This window comes from Podarcis vaucheri (genome assembly GCF_965113315.1).
Source record: "Podarcis vaucheri genome assembly, chromosome: 6".
In the NCBI taxonomy this organism is placed as follows: domain Eukaryota; kingdom Metazoa; phylum Chordata; class Lepidosauria; order Squamata; family Lacertidae; genus Podarcis; species Podarcis vaucheri.
The window spans coordinates 54,245,577-54,265,968 of record NC_138764.1 but is presented as its reverse complement, the minus strand read 5'-3'; the positions used below and the strand labels follow the sequence as shown (position 1 = coordinate 54,265,968).

At 43.9% G+C, this 20,392-nt stretch overlaps 1 protein-coding gene and 1 long non-coding RNA gene across 4 annotated transcripts in view; one reads left to right on the top strand and one right to left on the bottom strand.

The window, feature by feature from the left end:
• LOC309534522 (phosphatidylinositol 3-kinase regulatory subunit gamma) overlaps positions 1–20,392 on the bottom strand; it is a 246,006-nt gene that overhangs the window by 90,123 nt on the left and 135,491 nt on the right. The window lies entirely within an intron of this gene.
• LOC309534571 overlaps positions 1–20,392 on the top strand; it is an 89,489-nt gene that overhangs the window by 39,831 nt on the left and 29,266 nt on the right. Inside the window, exons 2-3 of the long non-coding RNA XR_014220784.1 lie at positions 15,832–15,972; positions 17,795–17,887. This is a non-coding gene — a long non-coding RNA (uncharacterized lncRNA). The remainder of the gene's footprint in view (positions 1–15,831; positions 15,973–17,794; positions 17,888–20,392) is intronic.

Below are 20,392 nucleotides of genomic sequence, written 5' to 3'. Positions count from 1 at the left end.
CAAAATGAGCCTTAAAAGCAATATTTGATAGATAGATAGATATTCAGATCTATTTATCATCTATATCTATCTATCTATCTATCATCTATCTATCTATCTATCTATCTATCTATCTATCTCTATCATCTATCTATCTACAGTGGTGCCCCGCAAGACGAATGCCTCACAAGACGGAAAACTCGTTAGACGAAAGAGTTTTCCGTTTTGGAGGTGCTTCGCAAAACGAATCTCCTATGGGCTTGCTTCGCAAGACAACAATGTCTTGCGAGTTCCTGCTGGTTTCCCCCCTTCCCCCCTTTCTAAGCCACTAAGCCACTTATCAGCTGATCCAATCAGCAGATAAGCCACTAAAAGCAGCTAAAAGCCGCTAAAAGCGCTAATAGCGCTAAACCGCTTATCAGCTGATCCGATCAGCAGATAAGCGCTAAAAGCTGCTAATAGCGCTAAGCCACTTATCAGCTGATCCGATCAGCAGATAAGCCGCTAAAAGCCTCTAATAGCGCTAAGCCACTTATCAGCTGATCCGATCAGCAGATAAGCCGCTAAAAGCCTCTAATAGCGCTAATCCGCTAATCCTTCAATGGGCTTGCTTCGCAAGACGAAAAAAACCGCTAGACGAAGAGAATCACAGAACGGATTCTTTTCGTCTTGCGAGGCACCACTGTATCTATCTATCATCTATCTATCTATCATCTATCTATCTATCTATCTATCTATCTATCTATCTATCTATCTATCTATCATCTATCATCTATCTATATCTATCATCTATCTAATCTATCATCATCTATCTATCTTGATATACTGTATTGTAATAGGCCCCTCTGAATCTGTGTGTTTTCTGAATGTGTCTCATGCTCAGACCAGTTTGTGCAAAGAATTTATAGCCAGCTGGGGGACACATAGAAATGCATACATGCATAGAACAACACTGTTACAAGTAACCATATTCTGTTTCTGACAGCAATGGCCCAATAAGACCAGGTAGTATATTTTGTGACCAAAGACACTGGACGAGGATGCTGGAAGCATGGTGGTAGATGATGCACAGGTGACGACTTACCCCAGTAATACCTCCAGCCACTTGCTAATGATATTAATGGAATGTACCTGTGTGAGGAGCTACTAACCAGTCATCAGCTACACACCATGGCATCGATCAAGCCGCCCCATGCCTCCAACAAGACTCCTGCCATTAAGAGAATGGGGCTCTATTCCCCATCCACAATTTGGTTCCTGTTCTGCAGTGGCAGACATCCTGTATCTGCCACATCACCTCCTTGCTATTCCCGCCTTCCTACATTTTACATTCCTGTGATCTGATACCTGCACCAAATTCATTGAAAGAGAATAGAATGTAAGCAACTGCAATCTGGATATGGTGAGGCTGAAATTCTCTCCACCCGCCTCCCCACAACTCCCCACTCTGTCTCCACACATACACCATCATCCATTTGCATAAACTATTAAGCAGCAAGCTAAATAGATGTGGCCTCTTTAGGCTGTAATCCAGCGCTGAGATGAGCTAAGCGCACAGCACTTACTGCTCCATGTAATCAATTCCAGTGCAGCACATTCATTATCGTTGCCTTTAGCATTAATATGTCTCATAAAGAAAATGCTCCCATGTGTTGCCCAAGGCCTCAGCAGCTTGTTCGCTGCCCCTAGTTCTCTCTGATTTCCTCCTTTAAAAAAATAAGTAAATTAAAAAGCAGCTCTAATGATTGTCCCTGCTTCCATGGATTCCATTCAGCCACTGATCTCCATGTGTCAGCGCTGGGTTGTGGGCAGCTGTGTGAGGTGAGCTGGGGGCCAGGAACTATGGGATGAGCCAGAAGCCAGGAGCAAAGGACAAAATCAGTAAGCAGGATCACGGAGCTAAGCCAGGTGTCAAGACTGAAGAGCAAGTCAGAACTGGAGGACACAGAAGACAGGATTGAGATGCAAGCCAGAGGTCAGAACCAAAGGACAATATATGAACACACCAGAGCTCAGAAATAGGTTCAAGCAAGACTCATCTGGCACAGCAAGGACTGCGCCTGCCTGTTCAGGAAGATCCAATGGCCAACCTGGGTGGGCAGACTCAGTTCAGGGCCTGAGGGTACTCCACTGAGTAGCTATTCACATGCAGTTCAGTGGCTCACCACAAGGGGAGCCATCCTGATGGCTTCCATCACTCCTTTCTTATGTGGATTTAAGTTTCTGAACAATGTCAACAGAAGGTTGGTGAGCTACACAGTGGTACCTCAGGTTACATACGCTTCAGCTTACAGACTCCGCTAACCCATAAATATTACCTTGGGTTAAGAACTTTGCTTCAGAATGAGAACAGAAATCGTGCAGCAGTGGCACAGCGGGAGGCCCCATTAGCTAAAGTAGTGCTTCAGGTTAAGGACAGTTTCAGGTTAAGAACGGACTTCCGGAACGAATTAAGTTCTTGACCCGAGGTACCACTGTATATACACTAATGTTCTCTGCAGGATGCAGCAGGTGATTTTCCATGTCTGTCCCTTACAGATTTGGGGATCTGGTATGCTCTAATGTGCAGGTAACGTGCAATCTGCATTGTGCCATGCACCAGCCCAGTCTTCATCTGCTCTACAGACATTTTCGGATTCAGGGTTGGCACATTAGGGAGTACTGAGGAACAGCATCAACTTATAGCTGCCACACACCATTCTGTTTAAGCAAGAGCCACATGTTCTATTCCCATTGCTGCTGCTTCAACCCAAGTGGAGGCATGATTAACTACACTCCAGGCATGGCCAGAGTTGCAAGGCATTCATCTTAACATGTGAACCACTGCTTCGGTCAATTAACCAAGGAGGTAAATCATGGGTATCTCTAAAGCAGTGTTTCCCAACCGGTGTTCCGCGGCACACTAGTGTGCCGTGAGACACCGGCTGGTGTGCCGTGGGAGGGAGGCGGGCGAGTCGGGCGGCGAGAGGCGGCGGCGGCGAGGATCCGTGTCGAGCCGGGGGCGGCTCCGCGGTGGTGATGCCGAGCGGCGGGGCAGCGCGCGCAAAAGGGAGGAGCGTGAGACAGCGGAGGAGGAGGAGGCCGGCATGTCCGGGCAGCAGCAGCAACAGCAGCAGCAGCAACTCCCGGCGACGGCTCCTCCTCCGCCCGCTATCGCCGCCACCACCACAACAGCCGCCGCCGCCTCAGCTGCCGCCGTCCCTCAGTCCCTCGCTCTGCTGCCTCCTCCCACCCCGGCAAGGGGAAGGGAAAAAATGTTCACTTTTGTGCGTCCCTCCCGGCGTGACGCTGCGCGCTGACGTCACGGGGCGGGGCTTTAATGGTGGTGTGCCGCGAGATTTTTTTCCGGTAAACAGGTGTGCCGTTGCCCAAAAACGTTTGGGAAACACTGCTCTAAAGCCAGATCTCTTATAATAAGGGAGCAAAGATTTAGGTGGCCAGAAACAACTGGTGCCTAGAGCAGTTGGTCCTGGTGACTGGGTTGGTGAAGAGCCGTTGCTGTTTTGTTTTACGGTTTTATTTCTCAGTGGTACTTTTAAACCTTGTACAGTGAATTGAATGCTGGATGAGTGGCATAGAAATATTTAAGTCCAGTAAGATTAGTAAACGTAGCAATGTAAAGATAGTGATGATTTCCAGGTATGCATGCCCTCTACCATCTCTGTGTTAGGTAGTGCCTGAATAGAAGACAAAAGGAATGCACCACCATTACAACTGAGTGGATCAGTTCACAGGCTCCCAAGAGAGGCAGGGATGCTGTTCAGCAATGGAAGGAAGATGGACCGAAGCAAGAGGCAGGTTGTCACAGCCAGAGTGCAGAACAGCAAGGAATCATCATCATCATCATCATCCTGTCGTGGGGGCACTGGGTTGCGTCCCCTCATAATTCTGCACCTGGGGCCATGGCCACACACATACACACACACTATGCCACTGCCAGGGGGAGTCTCTGTAAGTTCTGCATTGTTTTAGCTGCTGGTCTAGCTCTCATAAAAGAAATAAAAGTGCATTAGACAACAGCAACTAAGGTGTGCCATGCCAGGGATGTGTCCGAAGTAAGGAATGTGATCAGTAACATAAATCCAAATGACTCAATTTTTGGCATATTCAGTATGAGAAAGCAGAAGTTGTCTCAAGCCACCAGCCACTCCATATCCCAGAGTGGAGTTCAGTCATGGACTTTTCAGTAGCACGGGGTCCAAAGTTCCCTGTCGAGGTGAAATCTGGTGTGGGCAAAACTCATCCCTGCCCTCGTGCTGCCCTGCCCACCCCCTCGAGCTCTGAGCCACTGCCTCCCCAACAAGAATCCCCTGGCAGAGTAATGTAGGAATTAAGGTATCAGCTGATAGTTGTCGTGAATTGCTCAGGGAGGGGAGCTGTGAGGACAACACTGAGTCCCCCACCACCCAATTTCAATCCCCCTAAATTGCTTACTCTCCCATTAGGCTGCCTACAAATGTGATTGCAAAATTGGGGGGCCATTTTTGCTCAGCTCTGCTTTTCAGTCTCTCCGTGATAACAGGCTTTTAGTCCTCTGATACAAGTAATTCCACACAATGGCTGGGATCCAAACTTCTTCAGGTGCCTACAAAGAGCGTCTTTTAAGGTGCCTGTGTGTACACAGCAGCGCTTCCCACTTTCTTCTTCTTCCTGACAACAGGTCTTTGTGCCTCATAGCAGGATGTTTCTGAAAGTTGCTTCAGTTTTGGAGGCAGCAACATGGTTTAGTTTAAAAACTAATGAGTCCCATGACTGTTTTTTTTGAGAAAGACCATTTAAAATGTTTGACCTCACTGAGATTTAGAAATCTTCTGATCTGCATTGGCCATTGTGACAAAACTCCAGGATAATGAACTTGATAGAATCAACACAGGCTCATGCTGGATTGTCAGAATATGTCTGACAGAGTGCATCAGAAGGCTGATAAATACACTGCTCTCTGATTGTATGAATGGTTGGAATGTGTTATACTTCCAGCTAAACTAAATGTGAATACAATTAACATGAAAGCTTTTAAAAATGCCTAATAGCAGCAAAGAACGAGTTCAAGCAGCATCAGGACTACAGGAAAAGGAGAGGGAGACATTAGCTGTCCATCTCCACTGTGATCATCCCATTCAGACTTGCAAACAGCAGCAGGGGTGGCAATTTTTCCAGACTATGGCAGGGGAGGAAAGGGTTAAGCTCTTACTCTGCACTCTGAGCTCTTGATGTCAGGACTCGCCTACAGCTGCTATACCTTTTTTATTTTTTAGAAAAGTATTTTAATTGCATTCATGCAATTAATGTCATGCCTAGTTTAGCCCTTAATCAATGCAGATCAGCTTGAGCACCTACACTATAGCATGGAGTCTGGATTTCCCTTCCTGCTTTGATTCTGGTAACAGAATTAGGGTGGCACTGATTTTGGGTTTAGTGGTCTGCGTTAGTCTTTGTTGCTGCATATTAGCATGGATTTCTGCGTACCAGGAAGTTGGGCTTGAAGCAGACAGTTAGTGGGCAGGAGTAGGAACAATGGTCAGTTGAAGAATTCTAGGAAGTGTCCATTTAAAGGATTACAAAGGCACTACCTTCTTCCAAGGTGGCATGTTCCAAGGCCACTTACACTCTGGCCCCAGTGCACTCCCACTGCTGGTGTTTGGAGCTGTGTATACGCAATATTACCAACAAACCTGTAGCTTCTTGAGAAATACTGCTGTTTGATATGTTTTCCCCTCAAATTACCTTCCACCTGATTAGACAGCCACATTCACTTCTCAGATGACAACTTCATAAATAGGAGTTGGGGAGCTGCAGGTGTGGGAAAACCAAAGAGATAATGTGCACCAAGTGAAGACATTTCTGCCTCATCTCTGGTGTACAGAAATGTGCAAATGTGACCTGAAATGCAGCCTGGGAAGGCGGCCGGGGTGGGGTGGGGTTTGACCTCGCTGTGTTTTAAGCTGCTAATGTGTACATAGCCCAAGTCTCTTAAAGCCGGTGACTGATGACTTAATCCAAATGGTTTGTTTCTCAAATGCTTTTCTGAGTGTTTTTACTCCCCTGTTTCTAGCCAACGCTGCTATGCAAAATTGCCACAAGTTCTTTTCTTTTCCAATACCTGATGCGTTTGATGTCCGTTTTCTCCGTCTGAAGAAATCAATGTCTGTATCAGTAGATGAATGTATTGGTTTTGCCTCTCCAAGACAAGCCTTTTCAAACAAGATGGTATATTCTGTAGCCACGTCATTTTAATTAAAAATATACCAAGGAGCTATTCATACTGGGGGCACATGAAAGGTTTCAGCAACATGCCCTGGAGCAGTTCAAACTTAATAAAGTCAAGGTGGGCCTTGGAGGACACCAGGCTTGCCTTTGATGGAGCCAAATAGATTTATAACATCTTCTAACAGCAAAGAGTTTTGTTCTTAGCAAAGAATATTTGATGGGGTATATGCAACGTACTGGGAAAAGAGTCATGGGGGTGGGGGAGAGAGAAAAGGAAGACTTTGTTGTTTTGTTCATTAGAGAACTCAGCTAGGAAAGTGCGGCTTAACCTCCTCTTTGCTTATACTGTAGCATGTTTAATTTCAAAACAAGACTGGACCAGAACGCAAACTCCAGCCTGATTTATCTAGTCTTGCTGCCACCTGCGATGTCAATTTGATATCTTAGAAAGAAGGCAAATAATCTAGGATTGGTTAGAAGGAGCGAAGAAAACAATAACTGATAAGAATATTTACTTTTACAGCACATAAAAAGACCAAGGGGATGGCCAGTGAAATTTGTAGGCAACAGGCTTTGTGACATTACATGACCTTCCCTTTTTAACCTGCTTGGCTATAGCAGAGAGTACGAGAAAAGTGGCAAATTCAGCTATCATTTGAGGAAGTATGCTAGCCATGTTTACATCTTTGTCAGCTAATGAGGCCCAAGTACCTTTATACAATATCCACAGCTGCTGTGGCTTTTGCTTTCCTTTGACCATGCCATACTGTCCCTTGCAAAAAGCTAGAGAAGTCTCTCTATTTCTGGCAAATGTCTCAGTTCATTCAATCAATAAATGCACCAGAAAAGGGTTGTTTGAAAGCCTTTTGATCAAAGATATCGTGTGACCACACCACAGCACATGACTCCCTATGGCATCAGAGAAATTCAGCCAATGGCAGCCAGAGGATATGACAAGTGGGTAGCTGACTCATTTGAAGGATGCTCACGGACCTGCTGTGAAACCTTGAGGTCTGCTGCAAGTGTCAGCTTCATTGAGACAGCAACTCAATCACATTTTATTGGATTTAGGGAATCACCTGGTAAGAGTAAGATAAGGAAGACTGAACTAACAGAAAAGTGATAGAGGAGAGAGGGAGGTGGACACTCTAGGAGATTTGACAGCGAATAATATTTGCTGTTCTGATGGGTCACCATTGTATGAAATTATATCATTCTACCAAATATATATTACGCACACATGCATACAAAGTAAAAGAAAACAGTAAATATTGTACACTGTTATGGAGTTTTAAATTTTATATGTGTGTATTTATTTCCCAGATGCTATAGTGGTAAAAAGCTTGGAGGGAGAACTGAGCATGGAGGTTGGCTCAGGTGGTCTGCATCTTAGCCAAGGCCCTGTCAACTAGGGCATGAGCGAGTGAGAAGAGGAGGTCCTTGCAGTTCACAATTCTCATGTCTCAACCCCCAAGTTGCTGGTGGTATGGTAGCAAGCCAAGCAGCGTTTCTGCTATGTGTAGGGTGGGGCTGGAGATTGATAGTAAAAGCTGGTATAAAGAAAAACTAAGCAGGCACTAGCACCAAACCAATGAATATGGTAAGAAGCTGAGTTGGATGGCATGAAAAAGGCTGGACATAATGAAAAGCATATTAGAATATAATTGGGCCCAACTCTTATCTGAATGAAGCAACTGCATATTTGAATCCCCTGATTGATTGTCAGACTGCATTGACTTGGGGGTGTTTCTGAGCCAAACCATGGCTTAGCCCTGGGTAGTGCAGCAGGGCCGACGGTTCACCCCATACAGGGGCTAATGCAAAAGGAATATCCTGATGACTGCCTTTGTGGGAACACTGACATTGCATCAGGACTTGAACCAATCTCACAGAGCAGTGGTTCCCAATTAGCTGCTGAGAGTACATAGGACCACATTTATGCTATGCCAACATTAGCCCTAGCATAGAGGGACCATAGGATCACCCTGAAAACAAAACTTTGCTCTACTGTAAGAATGCAGATGCTTAGAGCTCCGATTAGAATCACACACATATATATGGAAATAAATAAATCTGACATACTGTCAATGTTTAGATTATTTTTCTTTTCTTTTTTTACATTTTCACAAGAGCAGGAAATTAGAGGGAGCAGACAATCATTATTTAATGGCAGCAGAAGCTCAGTTTCAGATGCATATCTAGGCAAATTCTTCCAAGCATAGCATACATCCCCCGCCCCAATATGAAGTGATTGCTGGCTTGGCATATACATCACCCCTGAGAGTCAAAGATAAGGGAAAGCCGTGCAGGTCAACCCGAACATGAATTGTTGATAAAATCTATATAGCACACAGCACCGTGGATTAGCATACATGTAAGAGGAGAGAGCAATGGCATTGTAACATTTATTACAGTGAGCCATGAATGAAAAACAAGCATCAAACAGAACATGCACACTGTATGAGAAGAAGAGGTCAACAGGGATTGGGGGGCAAGGGGGCAGTTTTGCTACCATACAAGTAGCATCAAACTTTGACAAATGCATTTTCATGCCTGAAGTGAAGAACAAGATGGTGCCTCCCTTCCGTTCAATGCACAAAAGTCAACTGAACTCACAGACGAATCTTACTTCAACATTGATAACAGTATAAATCAGTATCCACACATGTAAGGAAATGCTAATTAAAAATAGCACATAGATGGCATCACACCAATACAGATTTCTAAAATAACATTTGGACACTTGCCATATTACTGGCGTGGGGGCAGAGGTACATTTCCTCCGGTTTATACAGTGGTGCCTCACAAGACGAAATTAATCCGTTCTGCGAGTCTCTTTGTCTAGCGGTTTTTTCGTCTTGCGAAGCAACCCTATTAGCGGCTTAGCGGATTAGTGCTATTAGCGGTTTAGCGGCTATTAAAGGCTTAGCGGCTAAAAGGCTATTAGCGGCTTAGAAAAAGGGGGGGAGCGAAAAAAATCGCAAGACTCGCAAGACTTTTTCGTTTTGCGAAGCAAGCCCATAGGGAAATTCGTCTTGCAAAGCGCATCGAAAAATGAAAAACCCTTTCGTCTAGCGGGTTTTTCCTCTTGCGAGGCATTCGTCTTGCGGGGCACCACTGTACTGGGATTGCCTGCTGATTTATATATTTGGATTAACGTTTAGAGGGAGATCTCCAGTATATGTAGAAATGATATTGTAATGACCCGCCCAATTTTCATTGTTAAATCTCTGCAATGGCTATGTGTGTAATTCATGCTCAAAAGACCTCCTAACATGGATGCTGGCTGCAGCCAAAACCTCGATAGTGGAACGGTGGAAAACACTGAAGGACGTGCAGTTAACACTTTGGTACAAAAATGTGTGGATACTAGTGATTTCAGACAAGGGTACTCATTACATCACAGTGGCTCTCCCAAAGGCTGGACCGGTTCTGTGCATTAAAGAGTGTGTGGGGGTGTGCATAGTTGCTCTTTACTAGGACTGTAAAAGAAGGATTCAGACAAACATCTGAGTGATGCAGTCACTGAGTGTGGGAACCAGCCATTTGACTTGCCTGGCATTACCAAACAACACCTTCTGGAATTCCTTTGCAAGGTGTGTGGTGTGGCAGGAAGAGGAAAGTTGTGTTCTTACACTTTGGCTATGACATGTCACAGCTTGGCTATGAAGAGCTGTATCTCAGTGGCAGGGCATTTTCCTTGTGTACAGAAGGTCCCAGATTAAATCTTTGACAGCTCCAGGTAGGCATGGGAGACACTTCTATCCAAAACCCTGGAGAGCCACTACCAGTCAGTGTAGACGATATTGGGCTAGATGGACTTGACTCAGTACAAGACAACTTCCTGTGTTCCTAGGAGCTTTAATTACTTGATTTCACCTCTGCCATCTTGCCTTTGGCTGCTTCTCAGGAGCCACCCAAAGGGAATGACAAGAAGTGGCTCAGTCAAGATTTGGTAGAAAGGATTCAGGATTGAGACCAGGGAGGGGAGGGGGGGAAATATTGTCAGGAGAGTTGTGGCACCTGTCACCAATGGAAGTGAGACCTTGCCATTACAGGTGGTTAGGATGCTGAGGCTGATGTAGTACAATGCTATTTGTTGTTGGTTGATTCTGTGCTACAGATGGTCATGATTCTGAGGGTGGCAGTGACTTTTGGAAGAAAAAGAGAGAGTAATTTCTCTTACAAATGGTACATGAAAACAAAAAACAAAAACAAATAAACAAGTCATCACTGAAGGAAGCTTAATTATCTGGCATATTAGTCCCAGGGAGACTGATTAGGGAGCAGGTAGAAATAATTGATCATTCAGTTCAGTAACTGATTATTTTGTGCTGTAGTTTATCATACAGTTATCTCACTACTGTTGGCTTAATCACTGGACCCTCATTCCAGATATGGGGGAGCTAGTTGTAGTGACTCAGTGGAGAGGTATAGGCACTCCAAACATGCTCAGAGGTATCCTACAATCAGCTTTCCAATAAAGTTGTCTCAGCTTAGGTATTGAATAGTATGGTGGGCTCACACTCCAGAACCCTATGAAACCAGGGGACCAACTTAACTAAATTTGTAGGAACTAGTCCATAAACTATATTATGCTCAGTGTTCTCTAATTATAGATGGATGGATATATAACCATGACTGGATTTGTGAGACACACTAATCTGCCAGGACAAAGGGTTCAAAACCAGTGGGAGCAACTGGGATCTAGCTGGGAAAGAGCTGTTTTGGATTGAGAGTCAGAACTACTATTGCTCTGAGACTAGTATCATTTGCCCATATGCAATTCCTTCTGTGCCTGTGCAACCTGTACATTCCCTAAAACAGTAAAGTGACACTTACAAGGACATGATAAATATCCAGTGCAGGTGGGTGTTTCGATGTACAGTTCTAGTAATGTCAGCTTGAATCAACATCACGACTTTGACTTCTGCATCAACCACAACTACTGCCTCCACAATGAAACCGAAAGGAAGGATAGCTGCTGGCATTTCTACCTCCAGCTAGCAGGGAATGTATGTAAATTAACCACTACCAGCACCATGCTCCTGTAAGGCTGATAAATGGAAAAAATAGGGCACTTACCAGCTACCTAATAGGTGTCTGTGAGCTCAGATCACAAGGAAGGGGGCTGAATGACAGAATGGGTAGGAGACTTGGCCAGATTATAATAGGGCAGTTGGAATGATTACACAAGAGACCATACTTGCAGACTCTGAACTTTATATCTTTTCTGCTTTTTGAAAGTAAGTCTCTAGATCTCCAGGAAGTAAAGTTATGAAGCAAAATGTGCAGCCAACTTTTTGAAGCCATTTCTGGAAGATGAGCCAGCCTGGCTGCTCATACTTTTCAGTGTTTTAAGCCAGTGAGTAAAGTCTGAATTATGTTTGATGAGTGTTTGAATGCCAGGCTACAGGAATCCCCAGGATCCTAAAGAGCTGCTATTTCCCTTGCTCTTTAGTGCACTCTTCCTGCTTATTTTCCAGTCCTTGAAACTGCTGTAGTTTGCCCTTCCTTTCTAGCAACCAAATTAAAATTTCTTGTGGTGGGTTCATTTGATATCACATACACCCTATATTTTCAGCAAATACTATTGCACAATAGTGCAAATGGGTGTTAAATAATCCTCCTTCCCCACAAATGGCAAATGCAAAATGTGAAAATGTGGAAAGAGGCTTTGAGATGTCTCCTGCTGTGTAGGAGATGAACTCCAGGAAATCATTAAGAATTCACTATATAGTTAACTTACAATGCAATGGTAAACATGACTGCTCCCAAGTACGTCTTTAGTAGAGCTTGACGTAGGGAAGGACAGGATTACAAAATCAACCAATTCCAACACAACTGAATTATTATTAATAGAATAAAAATGATTCCATAACATTTAAAAATCCATTTTCGTTATCTCAGTGATTTTGCCATTGGGAAAGAACATTAGTAAGTGGAAACAGATTTTGTCTTTTTTTGTACTGAGAAGTTAGGAAAACTCTGACTGTGCTTTTTCTTACTATTTTACCTATAAGAGTAAAATCATCACCAAAATGAAAGCAGTTCACACTGCTTTCCACAGTCCCCTATGCCCAGTGGCTACAGGCCTAAGTTAATCAATCCTAGGAATCAATCCTTTGTGCATCTGTACTAACCTGGGAGTAAGCTCAACTGGGCACAAGTGAGACCTATGCATTTAAAATATACAGTAAACACGTCAATTTAATATTCCTTGAAGCCTTGAAGCTATACGAATTTGCAAGGAAGGAATGGCAAAAAACATGGTCCTTTATAGTACAAATATGCATTAATGGAACTGAAATTTGATGCCTGTGATTCATGCACTAAGTCTCTTTTTGTAGCCATTGATGCCTCTTACATCTTCACAACAGTGAAACTGTACTTGCTTAGAATATTTTTTTGGAATCCACAGAAATTTATGATTAAGACACACATGAAAAAATATATGTTTATATCATTTATATCAGGCTGCTTCTTCTGATTCCTTTATTCAGGTAAAGTGAAATAGTGCACTTCACCTGAATTTCCAGAAATTATGACATGAGATTTTGTGAACATTTCCCGTTTTGATCTAGTTCTGCCCCTTTAAGACCAAGCTAGTGTGGGCTTTGCCAAAGGGGATCGAACCCATGAATGAGTACATTGGCACCCTGCATTCAGCTGGCACAGCACACGTCACTCACAGTTTCCACAGCTGATTGGAATGTTCAGAACTGTACCCAGAAAATTGCAGCTTGGTGAGGGTTTTGGAGAAGAGAATTTGACAGTGAGCAGATTAAGAAAGCTATACTCACTGGAGCATACCTGGAGCATTGGTATGTTTCAGAGGGCTCTTCTTGCATCCCAGATTAAGAAAAGGCAGTGTAGATACTAATTTCACAGTGACGTGGTGGTTCATATTCTGCCTCAAAGAGCCTCTGAGACTTAGCCTTTATGGGTAGGATTCACCTAATAAGCCATGTCAGTGAAAGCCCATTGCACAAGTGGTAGGCCTTGCACACCCCCAAAACTGGCTCGAGGGGGTGGTGGTGGTGGTGGTGGTGGGAGAACTCCCAGAACAGTAAATGGGCAATGCCAGTGCTATTTTTCTAGAAAAAGACATGCCAGAACTCACCATGAACGCCTCCCTTGTTCTCTTATGATGGCAATGGCACCCACCAGAGAGGGGCTGGAACTGAGTTCCTGTGAGTTCTGGCAGAATAAAGGCCCTGGGCCGTGCCCTTTTGGCCGCACAAGCAATGCAGCCCACAGCCCTAACACAATAAAGAGAATGGATTACTATTTGTAAGGAAGAGAGTTCTGTTGTTTCAGCCGTCAGCTGCCTTCTTAAGGAATAGAACCCAGAAACAGGCCTATTCTCAGTGTAGGCTCAAGGTCAGCATCCTAGGGCAGCTACTGTGCCGCCAGCACTGTCACTTTCCCCATGCTTTCCACATAGGGTAATTGGCTCTATGAGCCTCCATTTTACTTTCTCACTATAGCACGGAACGACGCTGCATCTGGTACTCTGGAGCACTGCCAGGGCTGGGGTTTGGGTTTAAATGGCAGTCTGAGGGTCCAAAGGCCCCCTCAAACCTGGAGCTGGCCTTGCCTGTCCTTCATATGTTGTTTAGCAAAACTAGGCCCATTTTGCAGCTCCCCCCCCCAGAAGGAACTACTAAGGGAATTTTATAACCAGCAAATTCTCTTCCGCAGAGTCAACTGTGCTACAGGCATGCGGCGTGTTCTCAATTCCCAATCCTCTGCTGTGTCGAATGTTTCCAAAACTCTTGCAGTAGGAACAAAGTGGGAACAGGACACAGCTGGGCTGGTCCGATCGTCCGCCAGCTGGGAAGGCATGAAAAGGGAGAGCTGGCAGGACTGTTTTTCACTCTGTTTCAGAGTCTGACGTTCATAATGTGAGGAATGGTTCTCTTTCAAAGGACATGAAATGGAAATATTCCCCTTCTCTTGGATGTTTTGGAAAGTGGATTTCTGTTTGAAAAACACCTTTTGGGGCAAAGAGGTTTTGCACCAAAATTCTTTGCCAGTTCCTGGAATTGCTAAAAAGCAGAAACAACTGGAGAAGGTCAGGAAATGAAAACAGCTCTGGGACAGCAGAACATTTCAACTTAAAAGCTGCCCGCTGGTAGAAAGATGAGTTACAGAAGCAGAACTTCACTTAGAAAATGTGGACTTGTGTAAATCCCATGAAAAAACACACAAACTGAACCTGTGATTTAAAAGTGGGAAAGCAGCAGGAGGGAAGAGGGTAGGGTGGCCATGTGGCCGACTTTAGGGAAGGCAGCCCACTATTTGAAAGGCTGTCCATGTTAAGTTGTGGGTGAAAATATCAGACGACACAGCGATTCTTCAAACAGCTCTTGTTTATTCACAGGCCAGAACAGAACTGAACTGAACTGAACTGAAGGGTTCAGTCAGCCTGCTTATATAGAGCTCCACTAGAACGCAACAGTAACCATTTTCTGTAACTATCCAATCACTGAACGTCACTTTCGATCCCTTATTTGCATATGTGGACCTGAACTATCTACAGTATCCCCCTGCTGGCCCAGGGTGAGAACTTCAGTACATAACAGTCTAGTCCAAGTTTAAATGAACCATTAGATGGGTCAGCAGGAAGGACCTTGAAATGCAGACTCAGCAGGCACACAGGTCAGCTGGTCACAGTCTTTTCCACTGCAGTGATATGTACTGTATTTATATTTCAAAGATAGCAATTACTTCTAAATTTGCACCTACACATATAAACCAGCATATGCAAATATAATGTAAACCAGTGTCTTCTCCCCCCCCCTCTCTTTTGGTAATGCATGTGACCACTCTAGAAGAGGATGCCAAGACCTAGGCCTGCCTACACTCTCTCTACCCACAAAACTGCCTCACCCAAAGCTGCCTTTCTTCTGGCATTCATTACTTTTGATCATAGAGCTTGACTGAAAGAAAAGCTTTCTGCGGAGGAGGGTTTTCTTTGCAGCAGAGGAAACTGGGAAGCAGGAGGGGAGGATTCAAAACTCACACCAACCTCTTATCCCCACGCAATTGACAATATGTCTACTGGTCTGCCACCATTTTATCTATGCTAGGCTCTTAGCAGACTGGTAATCAATGCCCAAAGTATGCCAACATCTTTTGGCTTCCTTCTGTTTACGGTGGGAAACCAGTTAAGTTACACTTACACACACACACACACACACACACACACTTAGGCTATACACTGCTAAATTTAAGTCTGGCCAAGTCATACTGGCCTGGAATCCACATACACATCCAGGTATTCACAATTTCAGGATGTATGTGGCCCATGTAGTCACTGTAAAAAGGCCTCTCAAAGTGGGGGAAAATGATTGTGGGAATGCATTTTAGCAAATCACAAGGAGATATAATTGCAGGTTTTTTAATTAAACAAAAATTCTCACAGGACAAATGTGGTGGAGAGGTGTGACTTTCTGTGGCTTAACGGTCAAGAAAAGCTCAAATGTGCATGCCCAAGTATGTCCCAATGCTGTGTGTGGCCTGTGGCTCCCTCCTTTTGGAAGCTCTGTTGTTGCAGCTGATAGCCAATGCAGCATTTACTTGCTTATTGGGAAGCAACTGCTACTTGACTTGTCAACTGTCCTTCTCCCTTTGCTAAAGGAGGCTTACTGTGGGTTTATGTGTGCCACGGGTTCACCACCCCTGCTGACTGCTATCAGAAGTGGACCTCATGCTACAGAAGACTGGTGAGAAGAACGATGCAAGCTTTTGACTTTCATATAACCTTTCTTCCTGGTCAAGGTAAACGGCTTTCTCACTCCTACACTAACCCAAGCTAGAAAATGAAAGGGGGGAAAGAAACCCCAAACACACCCAAAATGTTTGATCTGATGTCTTAAGGTTTAAAACCCACGCTTGATGGCTAAATATACCCGGTTGCTTCAGCCTTTCCTTGTATGTGTATTGCAAACTCTGTATCATTTTAGTTGCTCCCTACTGAATCCTTTCCAGTTTGCTTGCATTCTTAAAATATGCTGACCTAAACTGGCCACTTTCCAGCTAGCCAGTGCTGAGCCGAGGACCAATTTTTACCTCCTGTGCCTTGAATCACATTATAGGCAAGTTCGTCCGAGAGGTGCTTCTGAGGAATAGGCTGACTAATCAGACAAATGACTGGGGGATGTCATTTGCCCACTGATAATTTGCCTATTCTGCCAAATCAAATACAATTTTGACTCAGTAAGTTCTCTTGCGAGGATGATGTGTCATCAGAAGACTTTTGCTTCTTGTTGACAAATGCTAAAGTTTAATCTGTCTTGGATGGGTAGCGAGGGTGTATTATCGATAGAGCTTCTTCCTTAGGAATGTTGGAAATGTTTCACTGTGGGTACTTTCTAACTCTTGAAGCAAGGGATGCGGTAAGACACCGACCTGGTTCACACATCACACTAAACCAAGCCATGGTGGTGTGCAGGCCTCAGGAAATGAGACTGAAGCCATTTTACTCCTTCCTGTTCATTCTGCTGTCGCACTGTGCTAAGCCATGGTTTGGCTTAGTTCTTCAACTGAGCCTGGGTTTGTGGTTTTGCTCTCTCCAGACTAATGACAACCTGTAACCAAGATTTGTCCTATGGTTTATGGCTTGTGGTTTATCCGGGAGAGCTACTTCACATGCCTGGGTTTGGATGGCACCCTAAGCCAACCTATGGCTTAGCTCAGGCTTCCTCAAACTTGGCCCTCTAGATGTTTTTGGCCTAAAACTCCCATGATCCCTAGCTAGCAAGATGAGTGGTCAGAGATGACGGGAATTGTAGTCTCAAAACATCTAGAGGGCTGAGTTTGAGGAAGCCTGGCTTAGCTCAACACAGAGCAGCACAGCAGCAGAACAACTGGGGAGCCTGCACATTCACATGTTCGTGCTAAGGTCACAGTTTGGATTAGTATTACACATGAATCTGGTTAGCCTCGCATTTTCACAATGTGTCTCTGGATAACCATGGTTGACAAGGGCCACAAGTCAATGGAGATGAATGAGTAAAGAAGAAACATGATACAAGTTAGTATTACATGCGAATTTAGTTAGTCTTGCATTTTAGAATATTATTAGAATGTGGTCTTTCACACTTTAAGGTTGCAGTTCTAACCCCACTTACCTGGGAGTACATTTAATGGGACTTCTGAGTAGTCATGGTTAGGATTGATGCCTTTCAGGGGAGTAAGGCTGAAATGAATCCCATTGGTCTCAGTGGTGCTGACTTCTGAATAGACATGTAAAGGATTGCACTATAAACTGCATGTAGGATTGCTAACCATAAGCATGTAAGTGACTCAATATATTTATTTATTTGAGAATAGCACTGATCATTGCTATTTGTCTAAGGAAATTCTATCAGTTGTATCTTAATGTGAGCAGGATGACTGGACTAGTTTCTTTGTGGCCTATATCACTTTGGCATTCCTACATTCATTAGTCTAGTCTCCCATTTCCGCATTATTCTGTAACTCTTAAAAAATCCCACATGAAAATTTACATCTAAATACATATTTTTGAATATGTAGTCTCAAAAAATACGCATTTCTAAATGAACTTTTTCTAAAAATATGCATTTGAATACTTTTTCAGGTATGAACTATACAACAGAAAATTCAGAGAAGTGTGAAATCTTAAGGATAATTATGTTTTAATCTGCACATTACTCTGGGAGCTGCAGATCAGGTCAGTTTTGTATCAGAATTCACATAAACTGCATTCTTCCAGGATCCCACCTAACAACACACTTCATTCTGGCCAAATGTCCTACTTTTCTATATATTCTTTTATGATTCTTACCCTTTAAAAAGTTTTTATTTTTAAAACTGATCATGTGCACCTCCACCTATGCACCCATTCATTGTTTCCACTCCCCACCCCCCACATTCTCAGCAAAGTTCTTGGCTACTTCAGAACCTAGTTTGCAGACTCCCCTGTGCAATTTACATCTCCCAACAAAAATGTGCAGTGTCAGTGGGGGATACACAGCTGGTGATATGCAAATCTACAAGAAGTAACAACCTGAGCCTTAAGCCCGTTGTAGAAAACTAAAGAATAACCCACTAAACATGAGAGGAGGAGGAGGAGGAGGATCACATATGGATGGCAGAAATGCAAAACGATGGGCGAGAAAAGAGAACAGGAAAAACAGGTTAAGATCTGCAACAATGGGGCATTGCTCTGTGTAAGGAGTTTTGGGGAAAGCATAATTTTGCGCTCAGAGAGAGATGACACAAAAGCACATTTGGATTTCTTTTAGCTAACCATTTTTAGTGCAACCCCCACTCCAGCATTGTTTTCTGTGCTTTGTTTTTCTTTTCTTACTCACAGCCAGCCATCAGACTATACCCCAAAGGTAAGGCATGCTGCTTTAAAACACATCCCATTATCTGGCTTAATTTGTGGTCTAAGTAGTTGGACTGTTCTCGGGACAATGTTTCCTCCCTCTCCCTCTCTCTGGCTCCTCTGGAGTGTTCATTATTATGTGGCTGCATGAAAAGCAGGCAATGAGGTGGGAGGCAAGGTCACAATAGTGGACCTAGGACTCTACAGCTTGCTCATTAAGGACAGGCATTTACAACAGCACACGCAGAGCCTCCCTTCCAGAGACAGACACTTTCAAAGCAGTAAGAGATGAATGACAAGGCCTCTTGAGCAATATGCACATCCAACAAAGGGGGCATCTTGAGCTCTGCAGGGAAAGCACTTTGTACTTTGGAGAAGTGTTTTAGAAATAACCGTCATAATGTTTATCGATCAATTGTGTTTAGGATTTTTAAAAAACCAGCTCCATCCTAGTATCCACTAAAACGAAATCTGATACAAGATGAAAAGTACCCCATGCTGACTTAACTCCCTATCCCTGTCACTAGAAGCGGGCCGCATTTACAGCACGTCTGAAAGATGCTCAGGTTTCGATACTGGCAAGATTTCGCAGGGGGCTTCATTATGGTGGAGTAGCAAGCTTCCATACGTGCAAATCTGGTGAAAGGGTGATACTATCAAGACTCTTCATTGTTTTTTCCTCTCAGCAGGGCTATTAATCTTAGAGGTTGTATTAGAGCAGTGCAAGTCTATACGTATCTATGCAAAAGTAATTCATTGTGCTCAATGGGGCTTGCTACCAAGCGAGTAGGAGCAAAACTGCAGCCTTATGGTCAGGCCTTATGTGTAAGTACTCACAAGCAAGTCCTGCAGAATTCAATGGGGACTTACTCTCAAGTAGACACACCTACTATCACAGACTTAGGAATGTTGGGGTTTTCACTTACTAGCATGAAAGATACAACATCAGAGTCCCTGGATGTGGACTTTGGTGCAACAAGAAAAACAATCCTTTGAGCTTATGCCTATTATGGCCACTCTCCATTTGTTCTCCAGCAAGCCAGGCATGGAGACAGGCTGGGGTGCCAAGGCCATGCCAGCAACAGGGACAAGGTCCAGTTCTCTGCTGATGTGGGAAATCCAATGCTACAGCATCTCTGATAGCCGTCCATCCAGCCTTAAAAAGCTATAATGAAGGAAAGTCCACTACATTCCAAAACAGCCTGTCCCACTGTTAAACAGAACATTCTTCAAAAAGTTTAATCAGAATCTTCTTTATTATAATTTGAGCCTATTGGTTTGGATCCTACCCTTTGGAGAAACAGAAACCAAAACTGCTTCCTCGTCCATGCATGATGACCAAGAGTGAGAGCAAGTTCAGATAGTGAATTCAGAACTCCTGATCCATAGACATTCTTGCTAAGCTAGCCATCAGACCGCACAATCTTGCAAAGGCAAAAAGCTTCGTGCGAACAGGCTTTGCTTTGATCTCATTAATTCATTTACATCATTCCCATACATGAAGAGCAGCAACTTTTTTTTTAATGTGCAACCTTCCAAATGCTACACTTTAGTTCAGAGCCCAAAGCCACAAACCTTCTCCACAACCAGAAATGATTCAATGGGGAAGGGTTCCCAGACAGCATCATCGTAAGGTCACTCTGCTTACTGACTTCAGGCTATTCAATACAAATAGCTTTTCCAAGTTTATCTAAGGCTCCATCTTCTGTGTATTCTTACCAAGCCTCTCATCTAGATACATTCTACCCCCTCAAGAAAGAAATGCGAAAGACGTGAGGTGCTTGAAGCTGGAGAGAGAAGGGAGTGGGAAAAATCTTTCAATTAAGGCCTATTATCTTCCCAGAA